This window comes from Puntigrus tetrazona, chromosome 9 (assembly GCF_018831695.1).
Source record: "Puntigrus tetrazona isolate hp1 chromosome 9, ASM1883169v1, whole genome shotgun sequence".
NCBI classification, from domain to species: Eukaryota; Metazoa; Chordata; class Actinopteri; order Cypriniformes; family Cyprinidae; genus Puntigrus; species Puntigrus tetrazona.
The window spans coordinates 5,420,577-5,445,576 of record NC_056707.1 but is presented as its reverse complement, the minus strand read 5'-3'; the positions used below and the strand labels follow the sequence as shown (position 1 = coordinate 5,445,576).

The following is a 25,000-nucleotide window of genomic DNA, read 5'->3' as shown; positions in this document are numbered from 1 at the left end:
TGCCCACTCTGCTGTTAATCAAATGCGCTTTAAAACAGTCTTCTAGATGAGCACAAGCTCTAAAATCACCACCTATTCTCTTGTTGTTTAACAACTGGCCTGCGGTAGCTTTGACCTGTACAGAAGGTAAAACCTATTAGCAGGTGATGTTTTCTATCCATCAACCTCTGCGTTACTGACCCAGCAAAGTCTGCCTCTGCAGTAGCACACCCCAGATGGGACTCAAACCCACAATCCCTGGCTTAGGAGGCCAGTGCCTTATCCATTAGGCCACTGGGGCAGACATGCTGCTACTCAGTTGTCCAATTAATTTTTTTTCTTACACAGACTTCCTTTGACAAAGAAAGAGTCTTGTAGATGAGCATAAGCTCTGAATTCACCAACTATTTCACTGCGCAATTCAGAACTGTAAAGAAGGTAAAGCAAATTAGCAGAGGATGGTTTCGATCCATCGACCTCTGGGTTATGGGCCCAGCACGCTTCCGCTGCGCCACTCTGCTGTTTTGCACATGTGCGTTGAAAGAGCCTTCTGAATTAACACATGCTATGAAATCACAGTCTAATGGCAATTTTTTTTTACAAAAAGCCTGCAGTTGCTCAGGCATGTAGAGAAGATAAAACCTTTTAGCAGAGGATGGTTTCGATCCATCGACCTCTGGGTTATGGGCCCAGCACGCTTCGCTGCGCTGCGCCACTCTGCTGTTATTCAAATGAGCTTTAAAACAGTCTTCTAGATGAGCACAAGCTCTGAAATCACCACCTATTCTCTTGTTGTTTAACAACTGGCCTGCATGTAGCTTGGACCTGTACAGAAGGTAAAACCTATTAGCAGGTGATGTTTTCTATCTATCAACCTCTGCGTTACTGACCCAGCAAAGTTTTGCCTCTGCAGAAGCACACCCCAGATGGGACTCGAACCCACAATCCCTGGCTTAGGAGGCCAGTGCCTTATCCATTAGGCCACTGGGGCAGACATGCTGCTACTACTCAGTTGTCCAATTAATTTTTTCTTACACAGACTTCCTTTGACAAAGAAAGAGTCTTCTAGATGAGCATAAGCTCTGAATTCACCAACTATTTCACTGCGCAATTCAGAACTGTAAAGAAGGTAAAGCACATTAGCAGAGGATGGTTTCGATCCATCGACCTCTGGGTTATGGGCCCAGCACGCTCCGCTGCGCCACTCTGCTGTTTTGCACATGTGCGTTGAAAGAGCCTTCTGAATTAACACATGCTATGAAATCACACAGTCTAATGGCAATTTTTTTACAAAAAGCCTGCAGTTGCTCAGGCATGTAGAGAAGATAAAAGCTTTTAGCAGAGGATGGTTTCGATCCATCGACCTCTGGGTTATGGGCCCAGCACGCTTCCGCTGCGCCACTCTGCTGTTATTCAAATGAGCTTTAAAACAGTCTTCTAGATGAGCACAAGCTCTGAAATCACCACCTATTCTCTTGTTGTTTAACAACTGGCCTGCGTAGTAGCTTAGACCTGTACAGAAGGTAAAACCTATTAGCAGGTGATGTTTTCTATCCATCAACCTCTGCGTTACTGACCCAGCAAAGTCTGCCTCTGCAGTAGCACACCCAGATGGGACTCAAACCCACAATCCCTGGCTTAGGAGGCCAGTGCCTTATCCATTAGGCCACTGGGGCAGACATGCTGCTACTCAGTTGTCCAAATAATTTTTTTCTTACACAGACTTCCTTTGACAAAGAAAGAGTCTTCTAGATAAGCATAAGCTCTGAATTCACCAACTATTTCACTGCGCAATTCAGAACTGTAAAGAAGGTAAAGCACATTAGCAGAGGATGGTTTCGATCCATCGACCTCTGGGTTATGGGCCCAGCACGCTTCCGCTGCGCCACTCTGCTGTTTTGCACATGTGCGTTGAAAGAGCCTTCTGAATTAACACATGCTATGAAATCACAGTCTAATGGCAATTTTTTTTTTTTACAAAAAGCCTGCAGTTGCTCAGGCATGTAGAGAAGATAAAAGCTTTTAGCAGAGGATGGTTTCGATCCATCGACCTCTGGGTTATGGGGGCCCAGCACGCTCCGCTGCGCCACTCTGCTGTTATTCAAATGAGCTTTAAAACAGTCTTCTAGATGAGCACAAGCTCTGAAATCACCACCTATTCTCTTGTTGTTTAACAACTGGCCTGCGGTAGCTTGGACCTGTACAGAAGGTAAAACCTATTAGCAGGTGATGTTTTCTATCCATCAACCTCTGCGTTACTGACCCAGCAGCAAAGTTTTGCCTCTGCAGTAGCACACCCCAGATGGGACTCAAACCCACAATCCCTGGCTTAGGAGGCCAGTGCCTTATCCATTAGGCCACTGGGGCAGACATGCTACTACTCAGTTGTCCAATTAATTTTTTCTTACACAGACTTCCTTTGACAAAGAAAGAGTCTTGTAGATGAGCATAAGCTCTGAATTCACCAACTATTTCACTGCGCAATTCAGAACTGTAAAGAAGGTAAAGCAAATTAGCAGAGGATGGTTTCGATCCATCGACCTCTGGGTTATGGGCCCAGCACGCTCGCTGCTGCGCCACTCTGCTGTTTTGCACATGTGTTGAAAGAGCCTTCTGAATTAACACATGCTATGAAATCACAGTCTAATGGCAATTTTTTTTTACAAAAAAAGCCTGCAGTTGCTCAGGCATGTAGAGAAGATAAAAGCTTTTAGCAGAGGATGGTTTCGATCCATCGACCTCTGGGTTATGGGCCCAGCACGCTTCCGCTGCGCCACTCTGCTGTTATTCAAATGAGCTTTAAAACAGTCTTCTAGATGAGCACAAGCTCTGAAATCACCACCTATTCTCTTGTTGTTTAACAACTGGCCTGCGTAGTAGCTTGGACCTGTACAGAAGGTAAAACCTATTAGCAGGTGATGTTTTCTATCCATCAACCTCTGCGGAAGCACACCCCAGATGGGACTCAAACCCACAATCCCTGGCTTAGGAGGCCAGTGCCTTATCCATTAGGCCACTGGGGCAGACATGCTGCTACTCAGTTGTCCAATTAATTTTTTTCTTACACAGACTTCCTTTGACAAAGAAAGAGTCTTCTAGATGAGCATAAGCTCTGAATTCACCAACTATTTCACTGCGCAATTTAGAACTGTAAAGAAGGTAAAGCACATTAGCAGAGGATGGTTTCGATCCATCGACCTCTGGGTTATGGGCCCAGCACGCTTCCGCTGCGCCACTCTGCTGTTTTGCACATGTGCGTTGAAAGAGCCTTCTGAATTAACACATGCTATGAAATCACAGTCTAATGGCAATTTTTTTTTTTACAAAAGCCTGCAGTTGCTCAGGCATGTAGAGAAGATAAAAGCTTTTAGCAGAGGATGGTTTCGATCCATCGACCTCTGGGTTATGGGCCCAGCACGCTTCCGCTGCGCCACTCTGCTGTTATTCAAATGAGCTTTAAAACAGTCTTCTAGATGAGCACAAGCTCTGAAATCACCACCTATTCTCTTGTTGTTTAACAACTGGCCTGCGGTAGCTTGACCTGTACAGAAGGTAAAACCTATTAGCAGGTGATGTTTTCTATCCATCAACCTCTGCGTTACTGACCCAGCAAAGTTTTGCCTCTGCGGTAGCACACCCCAGATGGGACTCGAACCCACAATCCCTGGCTTAGGAGGCCAGTGCCTTATCCATTAGGCCACTGGGGCAGACATGCTGCTACTCAGTTGTCCAATTAATTTTTTTCTTACACAGACTTCCTTTGACAAAGAAAGAGTCTTGTAGATGAGCATAAGCTCTGAATTCACCAACTATTTCACTGCGCAATTCAGAACTGTAAAGAAGGTAAAGCAAATTAGCAGAGGATGGTTTCGATCCATCGACCTCTGGGTTATGGGCCCAGCACGCTTCCGCTGCGCCACTCTGCTGTTTTGCACATGTGCGTTGAAAGAGCCTTCTGAATTAACACATGCTATGAAATCACAGTCTAATGGCAATTTTTTTTTACAAAAAGCCTGCAGTTGCTCAGGCATGTAGAGAAGATAAAAGCTTTTAGCAGAGGATGGTTTCGATCCATCGACCTCTGGGTTATGGGCCCAGCACGCTTCCGCTGCGCCACTCTGCTGTTTTGCACATGCTATTGAAAGAGCCTTCTGAATTAACACATGCTATGAAATCACAGTCTAATGGCAATTTTTTTTTTTTACAAAAAGCCTGCAGTTGCTCAGGCATGTAGAGAAGATAAAAGCTTTTAGCAGAGGATGGTTTCGATCCATCGACCTCTGGGTTATGGGCCCAGCACGCTTCCGCTGCGCCACTCTGCTGTTATTCAAATGAGCTTTAAAACAGTCTTCTAGATGAGCACAAGCTCTGAAATCACCACCTATTCTATTGTTATTTAACAACTGGCCTGCGGTAGCTTAGACATGTACAGAAGGTAAAACCTATTAGCAGGTGATGTTTTCTATCCATCAACCTCTGCGTTACTGACCCAGCAAAGTTTTGCCTCTGCGGTAGCACACCCCAGATGGGACTCGAACCCACAATCCCTGGCTTAGGAGGCCAGTGCCTTATCCATTAGGCCACTGGGGCAGACATGCAGCTACTCAGTTGTCCAATTAATTTTTTTCATACACAGACTTCCTTTGACAAAGAAAGAGTCTTGTAGATGAGCATAAGCTCTGAATTCACCAACTATTTCACTGCGCAATTCAGAACTGTAAAGAAGGTAAAGCAAATTAGCAGAGGATGGTTTCGATCCATCGACCTCTGGGTTATGGGCCCAGCACGCTTCCGCTGCGCCACTCTGCTGTTTTGCACATGTGCGTTGAAAGAGCCTTCTGAATTAACACATGCTATGAAATCACAGTCTAATGGCAATTTTTTTTTTACAAAAAGCCTGCAGTTGCTCAGGCATGTAGAGAAGATAAAAGCTTTTAGCAGAGGATGGTTTCGATCCATCGACCTCTGGGTTATGGGCCCAGCACGCTTCCGCTGCGCCACTCTGCTGTTTTGCACATGTGCGTTGAAAGAGCCTTCTGAATTAACACATGCTATGAAATCACAGTCTAATGGCAATTTTTTTTTACAAAAAGCCTGCAGTTGCTCAGGCATGTAGAGAAGATAAAACCTTTTAGCAGAGGATGGTTTCGATCCATCGACCTCTGGGTTATGGGCCCAGCACGCTTCCGCTGCGCCACTCTGCTGTTTTGCACAAGAGCATTGAAAGAGCCTTCTGAATTAACACATGCTATGAAATCACAGTCTAATGGCAATTTTTTTTTACAAAAAGCCTGCAGTTGCTCAGGCATGTAGAGAAGATAAAAGCTTTTAGCAGAGGATGGTTTCGATCCATCGACCTCTGGGTTATGGGCCCAGCACGCTTCCGCTGCGCCACTCTGCTGTTACTTGTTAAAAATGAGCTTTAAAACAGTCTTCTAGATGAGCACAAGCTCTGAAATCACCACCTATTCTCTTGTTGTTTAACAGCTGGCCTGCATGTAGCTTGGACCTGTACAGAAGGTAAAACCTACTAGCAGGTGATGTTTTCTATCCTTCAACCTCTGCGTTACTGACCCAGCAAAGTTTGCCTCTGCAGAAGCACACCCCATGGGACTCGAACCCACAATCCCTGGCTTAGGAGGCCAGTGCCTTATCCATTAGGCCACTGGGGCAGACATGCTACTACTCAGTTGTCCAAATAATTTTTTTCTTACACAGACTTCCTTTGACAAAGAAAGAGTCTTCTAGATGAGCATAAGCTCTGAATTCACCAACTATTTCACTGCGCAATTTAAAACTGTAAAGAAGGTAAAGCACATTAGCAGAGGATGGTTTCGATCCATCGACCTCTGGGTTATGGGCCCAGCACGCTTCCGCTGCGCCACTCTGCTGTTAATCAAATGCGCTTTAAAACAGTCTTCTAGATGAGCACAAGCTCTAAAATCACCACCTATTCTCTTGTTGTTTAACAACTGGCCTGCGGTAGCTTTGACCTGTACAGAAGGTAAAACCTATTAGCAGGTGATGTTTTCTATCCATCAACCTCTGCGTTACTGACCCAGCAAAGTCTGCCTCTGCAGTAGCACACCCCAGATGGGACTCAAACCCACAATCCCTGGCTTAGGAGGCCAGTGCCTTATCCAATAGGCCACTGGGGCAGACATGCTGCTACTCAGTTGTCCAATTATTTTTTTTCTTACACAGACTTCCTTTAACAAAGAAAGAGTCTTCTAGATGAGCATAAGCTCTGAATTCACCAACTATTTCACTGCCGTAATTCAGAACTGTAAAGAAGGTAAAGCACATTAGCAGAGGATGGTTTCGATCCATCGACCTCTGGGTTATGGGCCCAGCACGCTTCCGCTGCGCCACTCTGCTGTTTTGCACATGTGCGTTGAAAGAGCCTTCTGAATTAACACATGCTATGAAATCACAGTCTAATGGCAATTTTTTTTTTTACAAAAAGCCTGCAGTTGCTCAGGCATGTAGAGAAGATAAAACCTTTTAGCAGAGGATGGTTTCGATCCATCGACCTCTGGGTTATGGGCCCAGCACGCTTCCGCTGCGCCACTCTGCTGTTATTCAAATGCGCTTTAAAACAGTCTTCTAGATGAGCACAAGCTCTGAAATCACCACCTATTCTATTGTTATTTAACAACTGGCCTGCGGTAGCTTAGACATGTACAGAAGGTAAAACCTATTAGCAGGTGATGTTTTCTATCCATCAACCTCTGCGTTACTGACCCAGCAAAGTCTGCCTCTGCGGTAGCACACCCCAGATGGGACTCGAACCCACAATCCCTGGCTTAGGAGGCCAGTGCCTTATCCATTAGGCCACTGGGGCAGACATGCTAGCTACTCAGTTGTCCAATTAATTTTTTTCTTACACAGACTTCCTTTGACAAAGAAAGAGTCTTGTAGATGAGCATAAGCTCTGAATTCACCAACTATTTCACTGCGCAATTCAGAACTGTAAAGAAGGTAAAGCAAATTAGCAGAGGATGGTTTCGATCCATCGACCTCTGGGTTATGGGCCCAGCACGCTTCCGCTGCGCCACTCTGCTGTTTTGCACATGTGCGTTGAAAGAGCCTTCTGAATTAACACATGCTATGAAATCACAGTCTAATGGCAATTTTTTTTTTTACAAAAAGCCTGCAGTTGCTCAGGCATGTAGAGAAGATAAAAGCTTTTAGCAGAGGATGGTTTCGATCCATCGACCTCTGGGTTATGGGCCCAGCACGCTTCCGCTGCGCCACTCTGCTGTTTTGCACAAGAGCATTGAAAGAGCCTTCTGAATTAACACATGCTATGAAATCACAGTCTAATGGCAATTTTTTTTTTACAAAAAGCCTGCAGTTGCTCAGGCATGTAGAGAAGATAAAACCTTTTAGCAGAGGATGGTTTCGATCCATCGACCTCTGGGTTATGGGCCCAGCACGCTTCCGCTGCGCCACTCTGCTGTTATTCAAATGAGCTTTAAAACAGTCTTCTAGATGAGCACAAGCTCTGAAATCACCACCTATTCTCTTGTTGTTTAACAGCTGGCCTGCAGTAGCTTGGACCTGTACAGAAGGTAAAACCTATTAGCAGGTGATGTTTTCTATCCATCAACCTCTGCGTTACTGACCCAGCAAAGTTTTGCCTCTGCAGAAGCACACACTCAGATGGGACTCGAACCCACAATCCCTGGCTTAGGAGGCCAGTGCCTTATCCATTAGGCCACTGGGGCAGACATGCTACTACTCAGTTGTCCAAATAATTTTTTTCTTACACAGACTTCCTTTGACAAAGAAAGAGTCTTCTAGATGAGCATAAGCTCTGAATTCACCAACTATTTCACTGCGCAATTTAGAACTGTAAAGAAGGTAAAGCACATTAGCAGAGGATGGTTTCGATCCATCGACCTCTGGGTTATGGGCCCAGCACGCTTCCGCTGCGCCACTCTGCTGTTTTGCACATGTGCGTTGAAAGAGCCTTCTGAATTAACACATGCTATGAAATCACAGTCTAATGGCAATTTTTTTTTACAAAAAGCCTGCAGTTGCTCAGGCATGTAGAGAAGATAAAAGCTTTTAGCAGAGGATGGTTTCGATCCATCGACCTCTGGGTTATGGGCCCAGCACGCTTCCGCTGCGCCCACTCTGCTGTTATTCAAATGAGCTTTAAAACAGTCTTCTAGATGAGCACAAGCTCTGAAATCACCACCTATTCTCTTGTTGTTTAACAGCTGGCCTGCATGTAGCTTGGACCTGTACAGAAGGTAAAACCTATTAGCAGGTGATGTTTTCTATCCATCAACCTCTGCGTTACTGACCCAGCAAAGTTTTGCCTCTGCAGAAGCACACCCCAGATGGGACTCGAACCCACAATCCCTGGCTTAGGAGGCCAGTGCCTTATCCATTAGGCCACTGGGGCAGACATGCTGCTACTCAGTTGTCCAATTAATTTTTTTCTTACACAGACTTCCTTTGACAAAGAAAGAGTCTTCTAGATGAGCATAAGCTCTGAATTCACCAACTATTTCACTGCGCAATTTAGAACTGTAAAGAAGGTAAAGCACATTAGCAGAGGATGGTTTCGATCCATCGACCTCTGGGTTATGGGCCCAGCACGCTTCCGCTGCGCCACTCTGCTGTTTTGCACATGTGCGTTGAAAGAGCCTTCTGAATTAACACATGCTATGAAATCACAGTCTAATGGCAATTTTTTTTTTTACAAAAAGCCTGCAGTTGCTCAGGCATGTAGAGAAGATAAAAGCTTTTAGCAGAGGATGGTTTCGATCCATCGACCTCTGGGTTATGGGCCCAGCACGCTTCCGCTGCGCCACTCTGCTGTTATTCAAATGAGCTTTAAAACAGTCTTCTAGATGAGCACAAGCTCTGAAATCACCACCTATTCTCTTGTTGTTTAACAACTGGCCTGCGGTAGCTTGGACCTGTACAGAAGGTAAAACCTATTAGCAGGTGATGTTTTCTATCCATCAACCTCTGCGTTACTGACCCAGCAAAGTCTGCCTCTGCAGTAGCACACCCCAGATGGGACTCAAACCCACAATCCCTGGCTTAGGAGGCCAGTGCCTTATCCATTAGGCCACTGGGGCAGACATGCTGCTACTCAGTTGTCCAATTAATTTTTTCTTACACAGACTTCCTTTGACAAAGAAAGAGTCTTGTAGATGAGCATAAGCTCTGAATTCACCAACTATTTCACTGCGCAATTTAGAACTGTAAAGAAGGTAGGTAAAGCACATTAGCAGAGGATGGTTTCGATCCATCGACCTCTGGGTTATGGGCCCAGCACGCTTCCGCTGCGCCACTCTGCTGTTTTGCACATGTGCGTTGAAAGAGCCTTCTGAATTAACACATGCTATGAAATCACAGTCTAATGGCAATTTTTTTTTTTACAAAAAGCCTGCAGTTGCTCAGGCATGTAGAGAAGATAAAAGCTTTTAGCAGAGGATGGTTTCGATCCATCGACCTCTGGGTTATGGGCCCAGCACGCTTCCGCTGCGCCACTCTGCTGTTATTCAAATGAGCTTTAAAACAGTCTTCTAGATGAGCACAAGCTCTGAAATCACCACCTATTCTCTTGTTGTTTAACAACTGGCCTGCGGTAGCTTAGACATGTACAGAAGGTAAAACCTATTAGCAGGTGATGTTTTCTATCCATCAACCTCTGCGTTACTGACCCAGCAAAAGTCTGCCTCTGCAGCAGCACACCCCAGATGGGACTCAAACCCACAATCCCCTGGCTTAGGAGGCCAGTGCCTTATCCATTAGGCCACTGGGGCAGACATGCTGCTACTCAGTTGTCCAATTAATTTTTTCTTACACAGACTTCCTTTGACAAAGAAAGAGTCTTGTAGATGAGCATAAGCTCTGAATTCACCAACTATTTCACTGCGCAATTCAGAACTGTAAAGAAGGTAAAGCACATTAGCAGAGGATGGTTTCGATCCATCGACCTCTGGGTTATGGGCCCAGCACGCTTCCGCTGCGCCACTCTGCTGTTTTGCACATGTGCGTTGAAAGAGCCTTCTGAATTAACACATGCTATGAAATCACAGTCTAATGGCAATTTTTTTTTTATAAAAAGCCTGCAGTTGCTCAGGCATGTAGAGAAGATAAAAGCTTTTAGCAGAGGATGGTTTCGATCCATCGACCTCTGGGTTATGGGCCCAGCACGCTTCCGCTGCGCCACTCTGCTGTTTTGCACAAGAGCGTTGAAAGAGCCTTCTGAATTAACACATGCTATGAAATCACAGTCTAATGGCAATTTTTTTACAAAAAAGCCTGCAGTTGCTCAGGCATGTAGAGAAGATAAAACCTTTTAGCAGAGGATGGTTTCGATCCATCGACCTCTGGGTTATGGGCCCAGCACGCTTCCGCTGCGCCACTCTGCTGTTATTCAAATGAGCTTTAAAACAGTCTTCTAGATGAGCACAAGCTCTGAAATCACCACCTATTCTCTTGTTGTTTAACAGCTGGCCTGCGGTAGCTTGGACCTGTACAGAAGGTAAAACCTATTAGCAGGTGATGTTTTCTATCCATCAACCTCTGCGTTACTGACCCAGCAAAGTTTTGCCTCTGCAGAAGCACACCCCAGATGGGACTCGAACCCACAATCCCTGGCTTAGGAGGCCAGTGCCTTATCCATTAGGCCACTGGGGCAGACATGCAGCTACTCAGTTGTCCAATTAATTTTTTTCCTACACAGACTTCCTTTGACAAAGAAAGAGTCTTGTAGATGAGCATAAGCTCTGAATTCACCAACTATTTCACTGCGCAATTCAGAACTGTAAAGAAGGTAAAGCAAATTAGCAGAGGATGGTTTCGATCCATCGACCTCTGGGTTATGGGCCCAGCACGCTTCCGCTGCGCCACTCTGCTGTTATTCAAATGCGCTTTAAAACAGTCTTCTAGATGAGCACAAGCTCTGAAATCACCACCTATTCTCTTGTTGTTTAACAACTGGCCTGCGGTAGCTTAGACCTGTACAGAAGGTAAAACCTATTAGCAGGTGATGTTTTCTATCCATCAACCTCTGCGTTACTGACCCAGCAAAGTCTGCCTCTGCAGTAGCACACCCCAGATGGGACTCGAACCCACAATCCCTGGCTTAGGAGGCCAGTGCCTTATCCATTAGGCCACTGGGGCAGACATGCTGCTACTCAGTTGTCCAATTAATTTTTTTCCTACACAGACTTCCTTTGACAAAGAAAGAGTCTTCTAGATGAGCATAAGCTCTGAATTCACCAACTATTTCACTGCCGTAGTTCAGAACTGTAAAGAAGGTAAAGCACATTAGCAGAGGATGGTTTCGATCCATCGACCTCTGGGTTATGGGCCCAGCACGCTTCCGCTGCGCCACTCTGCTGTTTTGCACATGTGCGTTGAAAGAGCCTTCTGAATTAACACATGCTATGAAATCACAGTCTAATGGCAATTTTTTTTTTTAAAAAGCCTGCAGTTGCTCAGGCATGTAGAGAAGATAAAACCTTTTAGCAGAGGATGGTTTCGATCCATCGACCTCTGGGTTATGGGCCCAGCACGCTTCCGCTGCGCCACTCTGCTGTTATTCAAATGAGCTTTAAAACAGTCTTCTAGATGAGCACAAGCTCTGAAATCACCACCTATTCTCTTGTTATTTAACAACTGGCCTGCGGTAGCTTAGACATGTACAGAAGGTAAAACCTATTAGCAGGTGATGTTTTCTATCCATCAACCTCTGCGTTACTGACCCAGCAAAGTTTTGCCTCTGCAGGTAGCACACCCCAGATGGGACTCGAACCCACAATCCCTGGCTTAGGAGGCCAGTGCCTTATCCATTAGGCCACTGGGGCAGACATGCTGCTACTCAGTTGTCCAATTAATTTTTTTCTTACACAGACTTCCTTTGACAAAGAAAGAGTCTTGTAGATGAGCATAAGCTCTGAATTCACCAACTATTTCACTGCGCAATTCAGAACTGTAAAGAAGGTAAAGCAAATTAGCAGAGGATGGTTTCGATCCATCGACCTCTGGGTTATGGGCCCAGCACGCTCCGCTGCGCCCACTCTGCTGTTTTTTGCACATGTGCGTTGAAAGAGCCTTCTGAATTAACACATGCTATGAAATCACAGTCTAATGGCAATTTTTTTTTTTAAAAAGCCTGCAGTTGCTCAGGCATGTAGAGAAGATAAGATAAAAGCTTTTAGCAGAGGATGGTTTCGATCCATCGACCTCTGGGTTATGGGCCCAGCACGCTTCCGCTGCGCCACTCTGCTGTTTTGCACATGAGCGTTGAAAGAGCCTTCTGAATTAACACATGCTATGAAATCACAGTCTAATGGCAATTTTTTTTTACAAAAAGCCTGCAGTTGCTCAGGCATGTAGAGAAGATAAAACCTTTTAGCAGAGGATGGTTTCTATCCATCAACCTCTGGGTTATGGACCCAGCAAAGTCTGCCTCTGCGCACACTCTGGGACTCAAACCCACAATCCCTGGCTTAGGAGGCCAGTGCCTTATCCATTAGGCCACTGGGGCAGACATGCTGCTACTCAGTTGTCCAATTAATTTTTTCTTACACAGACTTCCTTTGACAAAGAAAGAGTCTTCAGCATAAGCTCTGAATTCACCAACTATTTCACTGCACAATTCAGAAACTGTAAAGAAGGTAAAGCTCATTAGCAGAGGATGGTTTCGATCCATCGACCTCTGGGTTATGGGCCCAGCACGCTTCCGCTGCGCCACTCTGCTGTTTTTCACATGAGCTTGAAAGAGCCTTCTAATTAACACATGCTATGAAATCAGTCATGGCAATGTTTTTTAAAATCAGTTGCTCAGGCATGTAGAGAAGATAAAAGCTTGACCACAAAGAGCACAAGCTCTCCTGCGGTAGCTTAGACATGTACAGAAGGTAAAACCTATTAGCAGGTGATGTTTTCTATCCATCAACCTCTGCGTTACTGACCCAGCAAAAGTCTCTGCCTCTGCAGTAGCACACCCCAGATGGGACTCAAACCCACAATCCCTGGCTTAGGAGGCCAGTGCCTTATCCATTAGGCCACTGGGGCAGACATGCTGCTACTCAGTTGTCCAATTAATTTTTTCTTACACAGACTTCCTTTGACAAAGAAAGAGTCTTCTAGATGAGCATAAGCTCTGAATTCACCAACTATTTCACTGCGCAATTCAGAACTGTAAAGAAGGTAAAGCAAATTAGCAGAGGATGGTTTCGATCCATCGACCTCTGGGTTATGGGCCCAGCACGCTTCCGCTGCGCCACTCTGCTGTTTTGCACATGTGCGTTGAAAGAGCCTTCTGAATTAACACATGCTATGAAATCACAGTCTAATGGCAATTTTTTTTACAAAAAGCCTGCAGTTGCTCAGGCATGTAGAGAAGATAAAAGCTTTTAGCAGAGGATGGTTTCGATCCATCGACCTCTGGGTTATGGGCCCAGCACGCTTCCGCTGCGCCACTCTGCTGTTATTCAAATGAGCTTTAAAACAGTCTTCTAGATGAGCACAAGCTCTGAAATCACCACCTATTCTCTTGTTGTTTAACAGCTGGCCTGCATGTAGCTTGGACCTGTACAGAAGGTAAAACCTATTAGCAGGTGATGTTTTCTATCCATCAACCTCTGCGTTACTGACCCAGCAAAGTTTTGCCTCTGCAGTAGCACACCCCAGATGGGACTCGAACCCACAATCCCTGGCTTAGGAGGCCAGTGCCTTATCCATTAGGCCACTGGGGCAGACATGCTGCTACTCAGTTGTCCAATTAAATTTTTTCTTACACAGACTTCCTTTGACAAAGAAAGAGTCTTGTAGATGAGCATAAGCTCTGAATTCACCAACTATTTCACTGCGCAATTCAGAACTGTAAAGAAGGTAAAGCAAATTAGCAGAGGATGGTTTCGATCCATCGACCTCTGGGTTATGGGCCCAGCACGCTTCGCTGCGCCACTCTGCTGTTTTGCACATGTGCGTTGAAAGAGCCTTCTGAATTAACACATGCTATGAAATCACAGTCTAATGGCAATTTTTTTTTTACAAAAAGCCTGCAGTTGCTCAGGCATGTAGAGAAGATAAAAGCTTTTAGCAGAGGATGGTTTCGATCCATCGACCTCTGGGTTATGGGCCCAGCACGCTTCCGCTGCGCCACTCTGCTGTTATTCAAATGAGCTTTAAAACAGTCTTCTAGATGAGCACAAGCTCTGAAATCACCACCTATTCTCTTGTTGTTTAACAACTGGCCTGCGGTACCTTAGACATGTACAGAAGGTAAAACCTATTAGCAGGTGATGTTTTCTATCCATCAACCTCTGCGTTACTGACCCAGCAAAGTTTTGCCTCTGCAGAAGCACAACCCAGATGGGACTCGAACCCACAATTCCTGGCTTATGAGGTCAGTGCCTTATCCATTAGGCCACTGGGGCAGACATGCAGCTACTCAGTTGTCCAAATAATTTTTTTCTTACACAGACTTCCTTTGACAAAGAAAGAGTCTTGTAGATGAGCATAAGCTCTGAATTCACCAACTATTTCACTGCGCAATTTAGAACTGTAAAGAAGGTAAAGCACATTAGCAGAGGATGGTTTCGATCCATCGACCTCTGGGTTATGGGCCCAGCACGCTTCCGCTGCGCCACTCTGCTGTTATTCAAATGAGCTTTAAAACAGTCTTCTAGATGAGCACAAGCTCTGAAATCACCACCTATTCTCTTGTTATTTAACAACTGGCCTGCGGTAGCTTAGACATGTACAGAAGGTAAAACCTATTAGCAGGTGATGTTTTCTATCCATCAACCTCTGCGTTACTGACCCAGCAAAGTCTGCCTCTGCAGTAGCACACCTCAGATGGGACTCAAACCCACAATCCCTGGCTTAGGAGGCCAGTGCCTTATCCATTAGGCCACTGGGGCAGACATGCTGCTACTCAGTTGTCCAATTAATTTTTTTCTTACACAGACTTCCTTTGACAAAGAAAGAGTCTTCTAGATGAGCATAAGCTCTGAATTCACCAACTATTTCACTGCGCGTAATTCAGAACTGTAAAGAAGGTAAAGCAAATTAGCAGAGGATGGTTTCGATCCATCGACCTCTGGGTTATGGGCCCAGCACGCTTCCGCTGCGCCACTCTGCTGTTTTGCACATGTGCGTTGAAAGAGCCTTCTGAATTAACACATGCTATGAAATCACAGTCTAATGGCAATTTTTTTTTTTTTACAAAAAGCCTGCAGTTGCTCAGGCATGTAGAGAAGATAAAACCTTTTAGCAGAGGATGGTTTCGATCCATCGACCTCTGGGTTATGGGCCCAGCACGCTTCCGCTGCGCCACTCTGCTGTTATTCAAATGAGCTTTAAAACAGTCTTCTAGATGAGCACAAGCTCTGAAATCACCACCTATTCTCTTGTTGTTTAACAACTGGCCTGCATGTAGCTTGGACCTGTACAGAAGGTAAAACCTATTAGCAGGTGATGTTTTCTATCTATCAACCTCTGCGTTACTGACCCAGCAAAGTTTTGCCTCTGCAGAAGCACACCCCAGATGGGACTCAAACCCACAATCCCTGGCTTAGGAGGCCAGTGCCTTATCCATTAGGCCACTGGGGCAGACATGCAGCTACTCAGTTGTCCAAATAATTTTTTTCTTACACAGACTTCCTTTGACAAAGAAAGAGTCTTGTAGATGAGCATAAGCTCTGAATTCACCAACTATTTCACTGCGCAATTCAGAACTGTAAAGAAGGTAAAACAAATTAGCAGAGGATGGTTTCGATCCATCGACCTCTGGGTTATGGGCCCAGCACGCTCCGCTGCGCCACTCTGCTGTTATTCAAATGCGCTTTAAAAGAGTCTTCTAGATGAGCACAAGCTCTGAAATCACCACCTATTCTCTTGTTGTTTAACAACTGCCTGCAGTTAGCTTGGACCTGTACAGAAGGTAAAACCTATTAGCAGGTGATGTTTTCTATCCATCAACCTCTGCGTTACTGACCCAGCAAAGTCTGCCTCTGCAGTAGCACACCCCAGATGGGACTCAAACCCACAATCCCTGGCTTAGGAGGCCAGTGCCTTATCCATTAGGCCACTGGGGCAGACATGCTGCTACTCAGTTGTCCAATTATTTTTTTTCTTACACAGACTTCCTTTAACAAAGAAAGAGTTTTCTAGATGAGCAAAAGCTCTGAATTCACCAACTATTTCACTGCGTAATTCAGAACTGTAAAGAAGGTAAAGCAAATTAGCAGAGGATGGTTTCGATCCATCGACCTCTGGGTTATGGGCCCAGCACGCTTCCGCTGCGCCACTCTGCTGTTTTGCACATGTGCGTTGAAAGAGCCTTCTGAATTAACACATGCTATGAAATCACAGTCTAATGGCAATTTTTTTTTTTACAAAAAGCCTGCAGTTGCTCAGGCATGTAGAGAAGATAAAAGCTTTTAGCAGAGGATGGTTTCGATCCATCGACCTCTGGGTTATGGGCCCAGCACGCTTCCGCTGCGCCACTCTGCTGTTATTCAAATGAGCTTTAAAACAGTCTTCTAGATGAGCACAAGCTCTGAAATCACCACCTATTCTCTTGTTATTTAACAACTGGCCTGCGGTAGCTTAGACATGTACAGAAGGTAAAACCTATTAGCAGGTGATGTTTTCTATCCATCAACCTCTGCTGTTACTGACCCAGCAAAAGTCTGCCTCTGCAGTAGCACACCCCAGATGGGACTCGAACCCACAATCCCTGGCTTAGGAGGCCAGTGCCTTATCCATTAGGCCACTGGGGCAGACATGCTGCTACTCAGTTGTCCAATTAATTTTTTTCTTACACAGACTTCCTTTGACAAAGAAAGAGTCTTGTAGATGAGCATAAGCTCTGAATTCACCAACTATTTCACTGCGCAATTCAGAACTGTAAAGAAAATTAGCAGAGGATGGTTTCGATCCATCGACCTCTGGGTTATGGGCCCAGCACGCTTCCGCTGCGCCACTCTGCTGTTTTGCACATGTGCGTTGAAAGAGCCTTCTGAATTAACACATGCTATGAAATCACAGTCTAATGGCAATTTTTTTTTACAAAAAGCCTGCAGTTGCTCAGGCATGTAGAGAAGATAAAAGCTTTTAGCAGAGGATGGTTTCGATCCATCGACCTCTGGGTTATGGGCCCAGCACGCTTCCGCTGCGCCACTCTGCTGTTATTCAAATGAGCTTTAAAACAGTCTTCTAGATGAGCACAAGCTCTGAAATCACCACCTATTCTCTTGTTGTTTAACAACTGGCCTGCAGTAGCTTTGACCTGTACAGAAGGTAAAACCTATTAGCAGGTGATGTTTTCTATCCATCAACCTCTGCGTTACTGACCCAGCAAAGTTTGCCTCTGCAGAAGCACACACCCAGATGGGACTCAACCCACAATCCCTGGCTTAGGAGGCCAGTGCCTTATCCATTAGGCCACTGGGGCAGACATGCTGCTACTCAGTTGTCCAATTAATTTTTTCTTACACAGACTTCCTTTGACAAAGAAAGAGTCTTGTAGATGAGCATAAGCTCTGAATTCACCAACTATTTCACTGCGCATGTTCAGAACTGTAAAGAAGGTAAAGCAAATTAGCAGAGGATGGTTTCGATCCATCGACCTCTGGGTTATGGGCCCAGCACGCTTCCGCTGCGCCACTCTGCTGTTTTGCACATGTGCGTTGAAAGAGCCTTCTGAATTAACACATGCTATGAAATCACAGTCTAATGGCAATTTTTTTTTTTTACAAAAAGCCTGCAGTTGCTCAGGCATGTAGAGAAGATAAAAGCTTTTAGCAGAGGATGGTTTCGATCCATCGACCTCTGGGTTATGGGCCCAGCACGCTTCCGCTGCGCCACTCTGCTGTTATTCAAATGAGCTTTAAAACAGTCTTCTAGATGAGCACAAGCTCTGAAATCACCACCTATTCTCTTGTTGTTTAACAGCTGGCCTGCGGTAGCTTGGACCTGTACAGAAGGTAAAACCTATTAGCAGGTGATGTTTTCTAGCCATCAACCTCTGCGTTACTGACCCCAGCAAAGTTTGCCTCTGCAGTAGCACACCCCAGATGGGACTCAAACCCACAATCCCTGGCTTAGGAGGCCAGTGCCTTATCCATTAGGCCACTGGGGCAGACATGCTGCTACTCAGTTGTCCAATTAATTTTTTTCTTACACAGACTTCCTTTGACAAAGAAAGAGTCTTGTAGATGAGCATAATCTCTGAATTCACCAACTATTTTACTGCACAAATCAGAACTGTAAAGAAGGTAAAGCAAATTAGCAGAGGATGGTTTCGATCCATCGACCTCTGGGTTATGGGCCCAGCACGCTTCCGCTGCGCCACTCTGCTGTTTTGCACATGTGCGTTGAAAGAGCCTTCTGAATTAACACATGCTATGAAATCACAGTCTAATGGCAATTTTTTTTTTTACAAAAAGCCTGCAGTTGCTCAGGCATGTAGAGAAGATAAAACCTTTTAGCAGAGGATGGTTTCGATCCATCGACCTCTGGGTTATGGGCCCAGCACGCTTCCGCTGCGCCACTCTGCTGTTATTCAAATGAGCTTTAAAACAGTCTTCTAGATGAGCACAAGCTCTGAAATCACCACCTATTCTCTTGTTGTTTAACAGCTGGCCTGCATGTAGCTTTGACCTGTACAGAAGGTAAAACCTATTAGCAGGTGATGTTTTCTATCCATCAACCTCTGCGTTACTGACCCAGCAAAGTCTGCCTCTGCAGTAGCACACCCCAGATGGGACTCAAACCCACAATCCCTGGCTTAGGAGGCCAGTGCCTTATCCATTAGGCCACTGGGGCAGACATGCTGCTACTCAGTTGTCCAATTAATTTTTTCTTACACAGACTTCCTTTGACAAAGAAAGAGTCTTGTAGATGAGCATAAGCTCTGAATTCACCAACTATTTCACTGCGCAATTCAGAACTGTAAAGAAGGTAAAGCAAATTAGCAGAGGATGGTTTCGATCCATCGACCTCTGGGTTATGGGCCCAGCACGCTTATGTGCGTTGAAAGAGCCTTCTGAATTAACACATGCTATGAAATCACAGTCTAATGGCAATTTTTTTTTTTACAAAAAGCCTGCAGTTGCTCAGGCATGTAGAGAAGATAAAAGCTTTTAGCAGAGGATGGTTTCGATCCATCGACCTCTGGGTTATGGGCCCAGCACGCTTCCGCTGCGCCACTCTGCTGTTTTGCACATGTGCGTTGAAAGAGCCTTCTGAATTAACACATGCTATGAAATCACAGTCTAATGGCAATTTTTTTTTTTTACAAAAAGCCTGCAGTTGCTCAGGCATGTAGAGAAGATAAAACCTTTTAGCAGAGGATGGTTTCCATCCATCGACCTCTGGGTTATGGGCCCAGCACGCTTCGCTGCGCGCCACTCTGCTGTTATTCAAATGAGCTTTAAAACAGTCTTCTAGATGAGCACAAGCTCTGAAATCACCACCTATTCTCTTGTTGTTTAACAGCTGGCCTGCGGTAGCTTGGACCTGTACAGAAGGTAAAACCTATTAGCAGGTGATGTTTTCTATCCATCAACCTCTGCGTTACTGACCCAGCAAAGTCTGCCTCTGCAGTAGCACACCCCAGATGGGACTCAACCCACAATCCCTGGCTTAGGAGGCCAGTGCCTTATCCATTAGGCCACTGGGGCAGACATGCTGCTACTCAGTTGTCCAATTAATTTTTTTCTACACAGACTTCCTTTGACAAAGAAAGAGTCTTGTAGATGAGCATAAGCTCTGAATTCACCAACTATTTCACTGCACAATTCAGAACTGTAAAGAAGGTAAAGCAAATTAGCAGAGGATGGTTTCGATCCATCGACCTCTGGGTTATGGGCCCAGCACGCTTCGCTGCGCCACTCTGCTGTTTTGCACATGTGCGTTGAAAGAGCCTTCTGAATTAATTACACATGCTATGAAATCACAGTCTAATGGCAATTTTTTTTTTTTACAAAAAGCCTGCAGTTGCTCAGGCATGTAGAGAAGATAAAAGCTTTTAGCAGAGGATGGTTTCAATCCATCGACCTCTGGGTTATGGGCCCAGCACGCTTCGCTGCGCCCACTCTGCTGTTTTTTTTGCACATGTGCGTTGAAAGAGCCTTCTGAATTAACACATGCTATGCAATCACAGTCTAATGGCAATTTTTTTTTTATAAAAAGCCTGCAGTTGCTCAGGCATGTAGAGAAGATAAAACCTTTTAGCAAGGGAAGGTTTCGATCCATCGACCTCTGGGTTATGGGCCCAGCACGCTTCCGCTGCGCCACTCTGCTGTTATTCAAATACGCTTTAAAACAGTCTTCTAGATGAGCACAAGCTCTAAAATCACCACCTATTCTCTTGTTGTTTAACAGCTGGCCTGCATGTAGCTTGGACCTGTACAGAAGGTAAAACCTATTAGCAGGTGATGTTTTCTATCCATCAACCTCTGCGTTACTGACCCAGCAAAGTTTTGCCTCTGCAGAAGCACAACCCAGATGGGACTCGAACCCACAATTCCTGGCTTATGAGGTCAGTGCCTTATCCATTAGGCCACTGGGGCAGACATGCTGCTACTCAGTTGTCCAATTATTTTTTTTCTTACACAGACTTCCTTTGACAAAGAAAGAGTCTTGTAGATGAGCATAAGCTCTGAATTCACCAACTATTTCACTGCGCAATTCAGAACTGTAAAGAAGGTAAAGCAAATTAGCAGAGGATGGTTTCGATCCATCGACCTCTGGGTTATGGGCCCAGCACGCTTCCGCTGCGCCACTCTGCTGTTTTGCACATGTGCGTTGAAAGAGCCTTCTGAATTAACACATGCTATGAAATCACAGTCTAATGGCAATTAAAACCTTTTAGCAGAGGATGGTTTCGATCCATCGACCTCTGGGTTATGGGCCCAGCACGCTTCCGCTGCGCCACTCTGCTGTTATTCAAATGAGCTTTAAAACAGTCTTCTAGATGAGCACAAGCTCTGAAATCACCACCTATTCTCTTGTTGTTTAACAACTGGCCTGCGGTAGCTTAGACCTGTACAGAAGGTAAAACCTATTAGCAGGTGATGTTTTCTATCCATCAACCTCTGCGTTACTGACCCAGCAAAGTCTGCCTCTGCAGTAGCACACCCCAGATGGGACTCGAACCCACAATCCCTGGCTTAGGAGGCCAGTGCCTTATCCATTAGGCCACTGGGGCAGGCCATGCTGCTACTCAGTTGTCCAATTAATTTTTTCTTACACAGACTTCCTTTGACAAAGAAAGAGTCTTGTAGATGAGCATAAGCTCTGAATTCACCAACTATTTCACTGCGCAATTCAGAACTGTAAAGAAGGTAAAGCAAATTAGCAGAGGATGGTTTCGATCCATCGACCTCTGGGTTATGGGCCCAGCACGCTTCGCTGCGCGCCACTCTGCTGTTTTGCACAATGCGCACTCTTCTGAATTAACACATGCTGAAATCACAGTCTAATGCACAAAAAGCCTGCAGCTTGCTCAGGCATGTGAAGAAAAGCTTTTAGCAGAGGATGGTTTCTATCCATTCTGAATTATGGGCCCAGCACAATGCTGTTTTGCACAATCGCTGAAGAGCCTTCACAGTGCTATGAAATCACAGTCTAATGGCTAATTTTTTTTTTTACAAAAAGCCTGCAGTTGCTCAGGCATGTAGAGAAGATAAAACCTTTTAGCAGAGGATGGTTTCGATCCATCGACCTCTGGGTTATGGGCCCAGCACGCTTCCGCTGCGCCACTCTGCTGTTATTCAAATGAGCTTTAAAACAGTCTTCTAGATGAGCACAAGCTCTGAAATCACCACCTATTCTCTTGTTGTTTAACAACTGGCCTGCAGGTAGCTTGGACCTGTACAGAAGATAAAACCTATTAGCAGGTGATGTTTTCTATCCATCAACCTCTGCGTTACTGACCCAGCAAAGTTTTGCCTCTGCAGAAGCACACCTCAGATGGGACTCGAACCCACAATCCCTGGCTTAGGAGGCCAGTGCCTTATCCATTAGGCCACTGGGGCAGACATGCTGCTACTCAGTTGTCCAATTAATTTTTTTCTTACACAGACTTCCTTTGACAAAGAAAGAGTCTTCTAGATGAGCATAAGCTCTGAATTCACCAACTATTTCACTGCGCAATTTAGAACTGTAAAGAAGGTAAAGCACATTAGCAGAGGATGGTTTCGATCCATCGACCTCTGGGTTATGGGCCCAGCACGCTTCCGCTGCGCCACTCTGCTGTTTTGCACATGTGCGTTGAAAGAGCCTTCTGAATTAACACATGCTATGAAATCACAGTCTAATGGCAATTTTTTTTTTTACAAAAAGCCTGCAGTTGCTCAGGCATGTAGAGAAGATAAAAGCTTTTAGCAGAGGATGGTTTCGATCCATCGACCTCTGGGTTATGGGCCCAGCACGCTTCCGCTGCGCCACTCTGCTGTTATTCAAATGAGCTTTAAAACAGTCTTCTAGATGAGCACAAGCTCTGAAATCACCACCTATTCTCTTGTTGTTTAACAACTGGCCTGCGGTAGCTTGGACCTGTACAGAAGGTAAAACCTATTAGCAGGTGATGTTTTCTATCCATCAACCTCTGCGTTACTGACCCAGCAAAGTTTTGCCTCTGCAGAAGCACACCCCAGATGGGACTCGAACCCACAATCCCTGGCTTAGGAGGCCAGTGCCTTATCCATTAGGCCACTGGGGCAGACATGCTGCTACTCAGTTGTCCAAATAATTTTTTTCTTACACAGACTTCCTTTGACAAAGAAAGAGTCTTGTAGATGAGCATAAGCTCTGAATTCACCAACTATTTCACTGCGCAATTTAGAACTGTAAAGAAGGTAAAGCACATTAGCAGAGGATGGTTTCGATCCATCGACCTCTGGGTTATGGGCCCAGCACGCTTCCGCTGCGCCACTCTGCTGTTATGCAAATGCAGCTTTAAAACAGTCTTCTGATGAACACATGCTCTGAAATCACCAGTCTAATGGCTCTTGTTGTTTAACAAAAAGCCTGCAGTAGCTTGGCATGTACAGAAGATAAAACCTATTAGCAGGTGATGGTTTCTATCCATCAACCTCTGCGTTATGGACCCAGCAAAGTCTGCCTCTGCAGTGCACACTCTGCTGATGGGACTCAAACCCACAATCCCTGGCTTAGGAGGCCAGTGCCTTATCCATTATAGGCCACTGGGGCAGACATGCTGCTACTCAGTTGTCCAATTATTTTTTTCTTACACAGACTTCCTTTGACAAAGAAAGAGTCTTCTAGATGAGCATAAGCTCTGAATTCACCAACTATTTCACTGCAGTAATTCAGAACTGTAAAGAAGATAAAGCACATTAGCAGAGGATGGTTTCGATCCATCGACCTCTGGGTTATGGGCCCAGCACGCTTCGCTCGCTGCGCCACTCTGCTGTTTTGCACATGTGCGTTGAAAGAGCCTTCTGAATTAACACATGCTATGAAATCACAGTCTAATGGCAATTTTTTTTTACAAAAAGCCTGCAGTTGCTCAGGCATGTAGAGAAGATAAAAGCTTTTAGCAGAGGATGGTTTCGATCCATCGACCTCTGGGTTATGGGCCCAGCACGCTCCCGCTGCGCCACTCTGCTGTTATTCAAATGAGCTTTAAAACAGTCTTCTAGATGAGCACAAGCTCTGAAATCACCACCTATTCTCTTGTTGTTTAACAACTGGCCTGCAGTAGCTTGACCTGTACAGAAGGTAAAACCTATTAGCAGGTGATGTTTTCTATCCATCAACCTCTGCGTTACTGACCCAGCAAAGTCTTGCCTCTGCAGCACACCCCAGATGGGACTCGAACCCACAATCCCTGGCTTAGGAGGCCAGTGCCTTATCCATTAGGCCACTGGGGCAGACATGCTGCTACTCAGTTGTCCAATTAATTTTTTTCTTACACAGACTTCCTTTGACAAAGAAAGAGTCTTGTAGATGAGCATAAGCTCTGAATTCACCAACTATTTCACTGCGCAATTTAGAACTGTAAAGAAGGTAAAGCAAATTAGCAGAGGATGGTTTCGATCCATCGACCTCTGGGTTATGGGCCCAGCACGCTCCGCTGCGCCACTCTGCTGTTATTCAAATGAGCTTTAAAAGCTTCTAGATGAGCACAAGCTCTGAAATCACCACCTATTCTCTTGTTGTTTAACAAAAGGCCTGCAGTAGCTTGGACATGTACAGAAGGTAAAACCTATTAGCAGGTGATGTTTTCTATCCATCAACCTCTGCGTTACTGACCCAGCAAAGTTGCCTCTGCAGTAGCACACCTTCAGATGGGACTCAAACCCACAATCCCTGGCTTAGGAGGCCAGTGCCTTATCCATTAGGCCACTGGGGCAGACATGCTGCTACTCAGTTGTCCAATTAATTTTTTCTTACACAGACTTCCTTTGACAAAGAAAGAGTCTTCTAGATGAGCATAAGCTCTGAATTCACCAACTATTTCACTGCGCAATTCAGAACTGTAAAGAAGGTAAAGCAAATTAGCAGAGGATGGTTTCGATCCATCGACCTCTGGGTTATGGGCCCAGCACGCTTCCGCTGCGCCACTCTGCTGTTTTGCACATGTGCGTTGAAAGAGCCTTCTGAATTAACACATGCTATGAAAATCACAGTCTAATGGCAATTTTTTTTTTTAAAAAGCCTGCAGTTGCTCAGGCATGTAGAGAAGATAAAAGCTTTTAGCAGAGGATGGTTTCGATCCATCGACCTCTGGGTTATGGGCCCAGCACTTCCGCTGCGCCACTCTGCTGTTATTCAAATGAGCTTTAAAACAGTCTTCTAGATGAGCACAAGCTCTGAAATCACCACCTATTCTCTTGTTGTTTAACAACTGGCCTGCAGTAGCTTGGACCTGTACAGAAGGTAAAACCTATTAGCAGGTGATGTTTTCTATCCATCAACCTCTGCGTTACTGACCCAGCAAAGTCTGCCTCTGCAGTAGCACACCCCAGATGGGACTCGAACCCACAATCCCTGGCTT

General features: G+C 45.3%; 83 non-coding genes across 83 annotated transcripts in view; all 83 read right to left on the bottom strand.

Moving 5' to 3' along the window:
• Positions 1-207: 207 nt before the first annotated feature.
• On the bottom strand, positions 208-280 carry trnar-ccu. The gene has a single exon. It is a non-coding gene; the product is annotated as a tRNA-Arg (tRNA).
• A 148-nt stretch (positions 281-428) lies between these two features.
• trnam-cau lies at positions 429-500 on the bottom strand. The gene has a single exon. It is a non-coding gene; the product is annotated as a tRNA-Met (tRNA).
• Positions 501-897: 397 nt separating this feature from the next.
• On the bottom strand, positions 898-970 carry trnar-ccu. The gene has a single exon. It is a non-coding gene; the product is annotated as a tRNA-Arg (tRNA).
• A 345-nt stretch (positions 971-1,315) lies between these two features.
• trnam-cau lies at positions 1,316-1,387 on the bottom strand. The gene has a single exon. It is a non-coding gene; the product is annotated as a tRNA-Met (tRNA).
• Positions 1,388-1,579: 192 nt separating this feature from the next.
• Positions 1,580-1,655, bottom strand: trnar-ccu. Its single transcript has one exon. It is a non-coding gene; the product is annotated as a tRNA-Arg (tRNA).
• Positions 1,656-1,802: 147 nt separating this feature from the next.
• On the bottom strand, positions 1,803-1,874 carry trnam-cau. Its single transcript has one exon. It is a non-coding gene; the product is annotated as a tRNA-Met (tRNA).
• Positions 1,875-2,273: 399 nt separating this feature from the next.
• Positions 2,274-2,346, bottom strand: trnar-ccu. Its single transcript has one exon. It is a non-coding gene; the product is annotated as a tRNA-Arg (tRNA).
• A 344-nt stretch (positions 2,347-2,690) lies between these two features.
• trnam-cau lies at positions 2,691-2,762 on the bottom strand. Its single transcript has one exon. It is a non-coding gene; the product is annotated as a tRNA-Met (tRNA).
• A 167-nt stretch (positions 2,763-2,929) lies between these two features.
• Positions 2,930-3,002, bottom strand: trnar-ccu. The gene has a single exon. It is a non-coding gene; the product is annotated as a tRNA-Arg (tRNA).
• A 147-nt stretch (positions 3,003-3,149) lies between these two features.
• trnam-cau lies at positions 3,150-3,221 on the bottom strand. The gene has a single exon. It is a non-coding gene; the product is annotated as a tRNA-Met (tRNA).
• A 126-nt stretch (positions 3,222-3,347) lies between these two features.
• trnam-cau lies at positions 3,348-3,419 on the bottom strand. Its single transcript has one exon. It is a non-coding gene; the product is annotated as a tRNA-Met (tRNA).
• A 194-nt stretch (positions 3,420-3,613) lies between these two features.
• Positions 3,614-3,686, bottom strand: trnar-ccu. The gene has a single exon. It is a non-coding gene; the product is annotated as a tRNA-Arg (tRNA).
• A 147-nt stretch (positions 3,687-3,833) lies between these two features.
• On the bottom strand, positions 3,834-3,905 carry trnam-cau. Its single transcript has one exon. It is a non-coding gene; the product is annotated as a tRNA-Met (tRNA).
• A 125-nt stretch (positions 3,906-4,030) lies between these two features.
• trnam-cau lies at positions 4,031-4,102 on the bottom strand. Its single transcript has one exon. It is a non-coding gene; the product is annotated as a tRNA-Met (tRNA).
• Positions 4,103-4,229: 127 nt separating this feature from the next.
• On the bottom strand, positions 4,230-4,301 carry trnam-cau. Its single transcript has one exon. It is a non-coding gene; the product is annotated as a tRNA-Met (tRNA).
• Positions 4,302-4,496: 195 nt separating this feature from the next.
• On the bottom strand, positions 4,497-4,569 carry trnar-ccu. The gene has a single exon. It is a non-coding gene; the product is annotated as a tRNA-Arg (tRNA).
• Positions 4,570-4,716: 147 nt separating this feature from the next.
• trnam-cau lies at positions 4,717-4,788 on the bottom strand. The gene has a single exon. It is a non-coding gene; the product is annotated as a tRNA-Met (tRNA).
• Positions 4,789-4,914: 126 nt separating this feature from the next.
• trnam-cau lies at positions 4,915-4,986 on the bottom strand. The gene has a single exon. It is a non-coding gene; the product is annotated as a tRNA-Met (tRNA).
• Positions 4,987-5,111: 125 nt separating this feature from the next.
• Positions 5,112-5,183, bottom strand: trnam-cau. The gene has a single exon. It is a non-coding gene; the product is annotated as a tRNA-Met (tRNA).
• A 125-nt stretch (positions 5,184-5,308) lies between these two features.
• On the bottom strand, positions 5,309-5,380 carry trnam-cau. The gene has a single exon. It is a non-coding gene; the product is annotated as a tRNA-Met (tRNA).
• Positions 5,381-5,798: 418 nt separating this feature from the next.
• On the bottom strand, positions 5,799-5,870 carry trnam-cau. The gene has a single exon. It is a non-coding gene; the product is annotated as a tRNA-Met (tRNA).
• Positions 5,871-6,064: 194 nt separating this feature from the next.
• On the bottom strand, positions 6,065-6,137 carry trnar-ccu. Its single transcript has one exon. It is a non-coding gene; the product is annotated as a tRNA-Arg (tRNA).
• Positions 6,138-6,285: 148 nt separating this feature from the next.
• Positions 6,286-6,357, bottom strand: trnam-cau. Its single transcript has one exon. It is a non-coding gene; the product is annotated as a tRNA-Met (tRNA).
• A 127-nt stretch (positions 6,358-6,484) lies between these two features.
• On the bottom strand, positions 6,485-6,556 carry trnam-cau. The gene has a single exon. It is a non-coding gene; the product is annotated as a tRNA-Met (tRNA).
• Positions 6,557-6,750: 194 nt separating this feature from the next.
• On the bottom strand, positions 6,751-6,823 carry trnar-ccu. The gene has a single exon. It is a non-coding gene; the product is annotated as a tRNA-Arg (tRNA).
• Positions 6,824-6,971: 148 nt separating this feature from the next.
• trnam-cau lies at positions 6,972-7,043 on the bottom strand. The gene has a single exon. It is a non-coding gene; the product is annotated as a tRNA-Met (tRNA).
• Positions 7,044-7,170: 127 nt separating this feature from the next.
• trnam-cau lies at positions 7,171-7,242 on the bottom strand. Its single transcript has one exon. It is a non-coding gene; the product is annotated as a tRNA-Met (tRNA).
• A 126-nt stretch (positions 7,243-7,368) lies between these two features.
• Positions 7,369-7,440, bottom strand: trnam-cau. The gene has a single exon. It is a non-coding gene; the product is annotated as a tRNA-Met (tRNA).
• Positions 7,441-7,631: 191 nt separating this feature from the next.
• trnar-ccu lies at positions 7,632-7,709 on the bottom strand. The gene has a single exon. It is a non-coding gene; the product is annotated as a tRNA-Arg (tRNA).
• A 147-nt stretch (positions 7,710-7,856) lies between these two features.
• On the bottom strand, positions 7,857-7,928 carry trnam-cau. Its single transcript has one exon. It is a non-coding gene; the product is annotated as a tRNA-Met (tRNA).
• A 394-nt stretch (positions 7,929-8,322) lies between these two features.
• On the bottom strand, positions 8,323-8,395 carry trnar-ccu. Its single transcript has one exon. It is a non-coding gene; the product is annotated as a tRNA-Arg (tRNA).
• Positions 8,396-8,542: 147 nt separating this feature from the next.
• trnam-cau lies at positions 8,543-8,614 on the bottom strand. The gene has a single exon. It is a non-coding gene; the product is annotated as a tRNA-Met (tRNA).
• A 127-nt stretch (positions 8,615-8,741) lies between these two features.
• On the bottom strand, positions 8,742-8,813 carry trnam-cau. The gene has a single exon. It is a non-coding gene; the product is annotated as a tRNA-Met (tRNA).
• A 194-nt stretch (positions 8,814-9,007) lies between these two features.
• trnar-ccu lies at positions 9,008-9,080 on the bottom strand. Its single transcript has one exon. It is a non-coding gene; the product is annotated as a tRNA-Arg (tRNA).
• Positions 9,081-9,230: 150 nt separating this feature from the next.
• On the bottom strand, positions 9,231-9,302 carry trnam-cau. Its single transcript has one exon. It is a non-coding gene; the product is annotated as a tRNA-Met (tRNA).
• A 127-nt stretch (positions 9,303-9,429) lies between these two features.
• Positions 9,430-9,501, bottom strand: trnam-cau. Its single transcript has one exon. It is a non-coding gene; the product is annotated as a tRNA-Met (tRNA).
• A 195-nt stretch (positions 9,502-9,696) lies between these two features.
• On the bottom strand, positions 9,697-9,770 carry trnar-ccu. Its single transcript has one exon. It is a non-coding gene; the product is annotated as a tRNA-Arg (tRNA).
• Positions 9,771-9,916: 146 nt separating this feature from the next.
• Positions 9,917-9,988, bottom strand: trnam-cau. The gene has a single exon. It is a non-coding gene; the product is annotated as a tRNA-Met (tRNA).
• A 126-nt stretch (positions 9,989-10,114) lies between these two features.
• On the bottom strand, positions 10,115-10,186 carry trnam-cau. The gene has a single exon. It is a non-coding gene; the product is annotated as a tRNA-Met (tRNA).
• A 124-nt stretch (positions 10,187-10,310) lies between these two features.
• Positions 10,311-10,382, bottom strand: trnam-cau. Its single transcript has one exon. It is a non-coding gene; the product is annotated as a tRNA-Met (tRNA).
• Positions 10,383-10,577: 195 nt separating this feature from the next.
• trnar-ccu lies at positions 10,578-10,650 on the bottom strand. Its single transcript has one exon. It is a non-coding gene; the product is annotated as a tRNA-Arg (tRNA).
• A 147-nt stretch (positions 10,651-10,797) lies between these two features.
• Positions 10,798-10,869, bottom strand: trnam-cau. Its single transcript has one exon. It is a non-coding gene; the product is annotated as a tRNA-Met (tRNA).
• Positions 10,870-11,063: 194 nt separating this feature from the next.
• Positions 11,064-11,136, bottom strand: trnar-ccu. Its single transcript has one exon. It is a non-coding gene; the product is annotated as a tRNA-Arg (tRNA).
• Positions 11,137-11,284: 148 nt separating this feature from the next.
• Positions 11,285-11,356, bottom strand: trnam-cau. Its single transcript has one exon. It is a non-coding gene; the product is annotated as a tRNA-Met (tRNA).
• A 125-nt stretch (positions 11,357-11,481) lies between these two features.
• trnam-cau lies at positions 11,482-11,553 on the bottom strand. Its single transcript has one exon. It is a non-coding gene; the product is annotated as a tRNA-Met (tRNA).
• Positions 11,554-11,749: 196 nt separating this feature from the next.
• On the bottom strand, positions 11,750-11,822 carry trnar-ccu. The gene has a single exon. It is a non-coding gene; the product is annotated as a tRNA-Arg (tRNA).
• A 351-nt stretch (positions 11,823-12,173) lies between these two features.
• On the bottom strand, positions 12,174-12,245 carry trnam-cau. The gene has a single exon. It is a non-coding gene; the product is annotated as a tRNA-Met (tRNA).
• Positions 12,246-12,646: 401 nt separating this feature from the next.
• On the bottom strand, positions 12,647-12,718 carry trnam-cau. Its single transcript has one exon. It is a non-coding gene; the product is annotated as a tRNA-Met (tRNA).
• Positions 12,719-12,962: 244 nt separating this feature from the next.
• Positions 12,963-13,035, bottom strand: trnar-ccu. The gene has a single exon. It is a non-coding gene; the product is annotated as a tRNA-Arg (tRNA).
• Positions 13,036-13,181: 146 nt separating this feature from the next.
• On the bottom strand, positions 13,182-13,253 carry trnam-cau. Its single transcript has one exon. It is a non-coding gene; the product is annotated as a tRNA-Met (tRNA).
• A 124-nt stretch (positions 13,254-13,377) lies between these two features.
• Positions 13,378-13,449, bottom strand: trnam-cau. The gene has a single exon. It is a non-coding gene; the product is annotated as a tRNA-Met (tRNA).
• A 196-nt stretch (positions 13,450-13,645) lies between these two features.
• trnar-ccu lies at positions 13,646-13,718 on the bottom strand. The gene has a single exon. It is a non-coding gene; the product is annotated as a tRNA-Arg (tRNA).
• A 344-nt stretch (positions 13,719-14,062) lies between these two features.
• Positions 14,063-14,134, bottom strand: trnam-cau. The gene has a single exon. It is a non-coding gene; the product is annotated as a tRNA-Met (tRNA).
• Positions 14,135-14,549: 415 nt separating this feature from the next.
• Positions 14,550-14,621, bottom strand: trnam-cau. Its single transcript has one exon. It is a non-coding gene; the product is annotated as a tRNA-Met (tRNA).
• A 194-nt stretch (positions 14,622-14,815) lies between these two features.
• trnar-ccu lies at positions 14,816-14,888 on the bottom strand. The gene has a single exon. It is a non-coding gene; the product is annotated as a tRNA-Arg (tRNA).
• Positions 14,889-15,037: 149 nt separating this feature from the next.
• trnam-cau lies at positions 15,038-15,109 on the bottom strand. Its single transcript has one exon. It is a non-coding gene; the product is annotated as a tRNA-Met (tRNA).
• A 129-nt stretch (positions 15,110-15,238) lies between these two features.
• trnam-cau lies at positions 15,239-15,310 on the bottom strand. Its single transcript has one exon. It is a non-coding gene; the product is annotated as a tRNA-Met (tRNA).
• Positions 15,311-15,506: 196 nt separating this feature from the next.
• Positions 15,507-15,579, bottom strand: trnar-ccu. The gene has a single exon. It is a non-coding gene; the product is annotated as a tRNA-Arg (tRNA).
• A 412-nt stretch (positions 15,580-15,991) lies between these two features.
• trnar-ccu lies at positions 15,992-16,064 on the bottom strand. The gene has a single exon. It is a non-coding gene; the product is annotated as a tRNA-Arg (tRNA).
• A 147-nt stretch (positions 16,065-16,211) lies between these two features.
• trnam-cau lies at positions 16,212-16,283 on the bottom strand. Its single transcript has one exon. It is a non-coding gene; the product is annotated as a tRNA-Met (tRNA).
• A 127-nt stretch (positions 16,284-16,410) lies between these two features.
• trnam-cau lies at positions 16,411-16,482 on the bottom strand. The gene has a single exon. It is a non-coding gene; the product is annotated as a tRNA-Met (tRNA).
• A 196-nt stretch (positions 16,483-16,678) lies between these two features.
• Positions 16,679-16,751, bottom strand: trnar-ccu. Its single transcript has one exon. It is a non-coding gene; the product is annotated as a tRNA-Arg (tRNA).
• Positions 16,752-16,889: 138 nt separating this feature from the next.
• Positions 16,890-16,961, bottom strand: trnam-cau. The gene has a single exon. It is a non-coding gene; the product is annotated as a tRNA-Met (tRNA).
• A 125-nt stretch (positions 16,962-17,086) lies between these two features.
• Positions 17,087-17,158, bottom strand: trnam-cau. The gene has a single exon. It is a non-coding gene; the product is annotated as a tRNA-Met (tRNA).
• Positions 17,159-17,572: 414 nt separating this feature from the next.
• On the bottom strand, positions 17,573-17,644 carry trnam-cau. The gene has a single exon. It is a non-coding gene; the product is annotated as a tRNA-Met (tRNA).
• Positions 17,645-17,772: 128 nt separating this feature from the next.
• On the bottom strand, positions 17,773-17,844 carry trnam-cau. Its single transcript has one exon. It is a non-coding gene; the product is annotated as a tRNA-Met (tRNA).
• Positions 17,845-18,039: 195 nt separating this feature from the next.
• Positions 18,040-18,112, bottom strand: trnar-ccu. Its single transcript has one exon. It is a non-coding gene; the product is annotated as a tRNA-Arg (tRNA).
• Positions 18,113-18,259: 147 nt separating this feature from the next.
• On the bottom strand, positions 18,260-18,331 carry trnam-cau. Its single transcript has one exon. It is a non-coding gene; the product is annotated as a tRNA-Met (tRNA).
• A 127-nt stretch (positions 18,332-18,458) lies between these two features.
• On the bottom strand, positions 18,459-18,530 carry trnam-cau. Its single transcript has one exon. It is a non-coding gene; the product is annotated as a tRNA-Met (tRNA).
• Positions 18,531-18,725: 195 nt separating this feature from the next.
• On the bottom strand, positions 18,726-18,798 carry trnar-ccu. The gene has a single exon. It is a non-coding gene; the product is annotated as a tRNA-Arg (tRNA).
• Positions 18,799-19,116: 318 nt separating this feature from the next.
• trnam-cau lies at positions 19,117-19,188 on the bottom strand. Its single transcript has one exon. It is a non-coding gene; the product is annotated as a tRNA-Met (tRNA).
• A 1,505-nt stretch (positions 19,189-20,693) lies between these two features.
• trnam-cau lies at positions 20,694-20,765 on the bottom strand. The gene has a single exon. It is a non-coding gene; the product is annotated as a tRNA-Met (tRNA).
• An 80-nt stretch (positions 20,766-20,845) lies between these two features.
• On the bottom strand, positions 20,846-20,917 carry trnam-cau. The gene has a single exon. It is a non-coding gene; the product is annotated as a tRNA-Met (tRNA).
• A 194-nt stretch (positions 20,918-21,111) lies between these two features.
• trnar-ccu lies at positions 21,112-21,184 on the bottom strand. Its single transcript has one exon. It is a non-coding gene; the product is annotated as a tRNA-Arg (tRNA).
• A 488-nt stretch (positions 21,185-21,672) lies between these two features.
• On the bottom strand, positions 21,673-21,744 carry trnam-cau. The gene has a single exon. It is a non-coding gene; the product is annotated as a tRNA-Met (tRNA).
• Positions 21,745-21,940: 196 nt separating this feature from the next.
• trnar-ccu lies at positions 21,941-22,013 on the bottom strand. Its single transcript has one exon. It is a non-coding gene; the product is annotated as a tRNA-Arg (tRNA).
• A 147-nt stretch (positions 22,014-22,160) lies between these two features.
• trnam-cau lies at positions 22,161-22,232 on the bottom strand. Its single transcript has one exon. It is a non-coding gene; the product is annotated as a tRNA-Met (tRNA).
• A 127-nt stretch (positions 22,233-22,359) lies between these two features.
• Positions 22,360-22,431, bottom strand: trnam-cau. The gene has a single exon. It is a non-coding gene; the product is annotated as a tRNA-Met (tRNA).
• A 195-nt stretch (positions 22,432-22,626) lies between these two features.
• On the bottom strand, positions 22,627-22,699 carry trnar-ccu. The gene has a single exon. It is a non-coding gene; the product is annotated as a tRNA-Arg (tRNA).
• A 147-nt stretch (positions 22,700-22,846) lies between these two features.
• On the bottom strand, positions 22,847-22,918 carry trnam-cau. The gene has a single exon. It is a non-coding gene; the product is annotated as a tRNA-Met (tRNA).
• Positions 22,919-23,800: 882 nt separating this feature from the next.
• trnar-ccu lies at positions 23,801-23,873 on the bottom strand. Its single transcript has one exon. It is a non-coding gene; the product is annotated as a tRNA-Arg (tRNA).
• A 628-nt stretch (positions 23,874-24,501) lies between these two features.
• Positions 24,502-24,573, bottom strand: trnam-cau. The gene has a single exon. It is a non-coding gene; the product is annotated as a tRNA-Met (tRNA).
• Positions 24,574-24,963: 390 nt separating this feature from the next.
• Positions 24,964-25,000, bottom strand: part of trnar-ccu — a 73-nt gene continuing 36 nt past the window's right edge. Inside the window, exon 1 of the tRNA in view lies at positions 24,964-25,000. This exon is cut by the window's right edge and continues 36 nt beyond it. This is a non-coding gene — a tRNA (tRNA-Arg).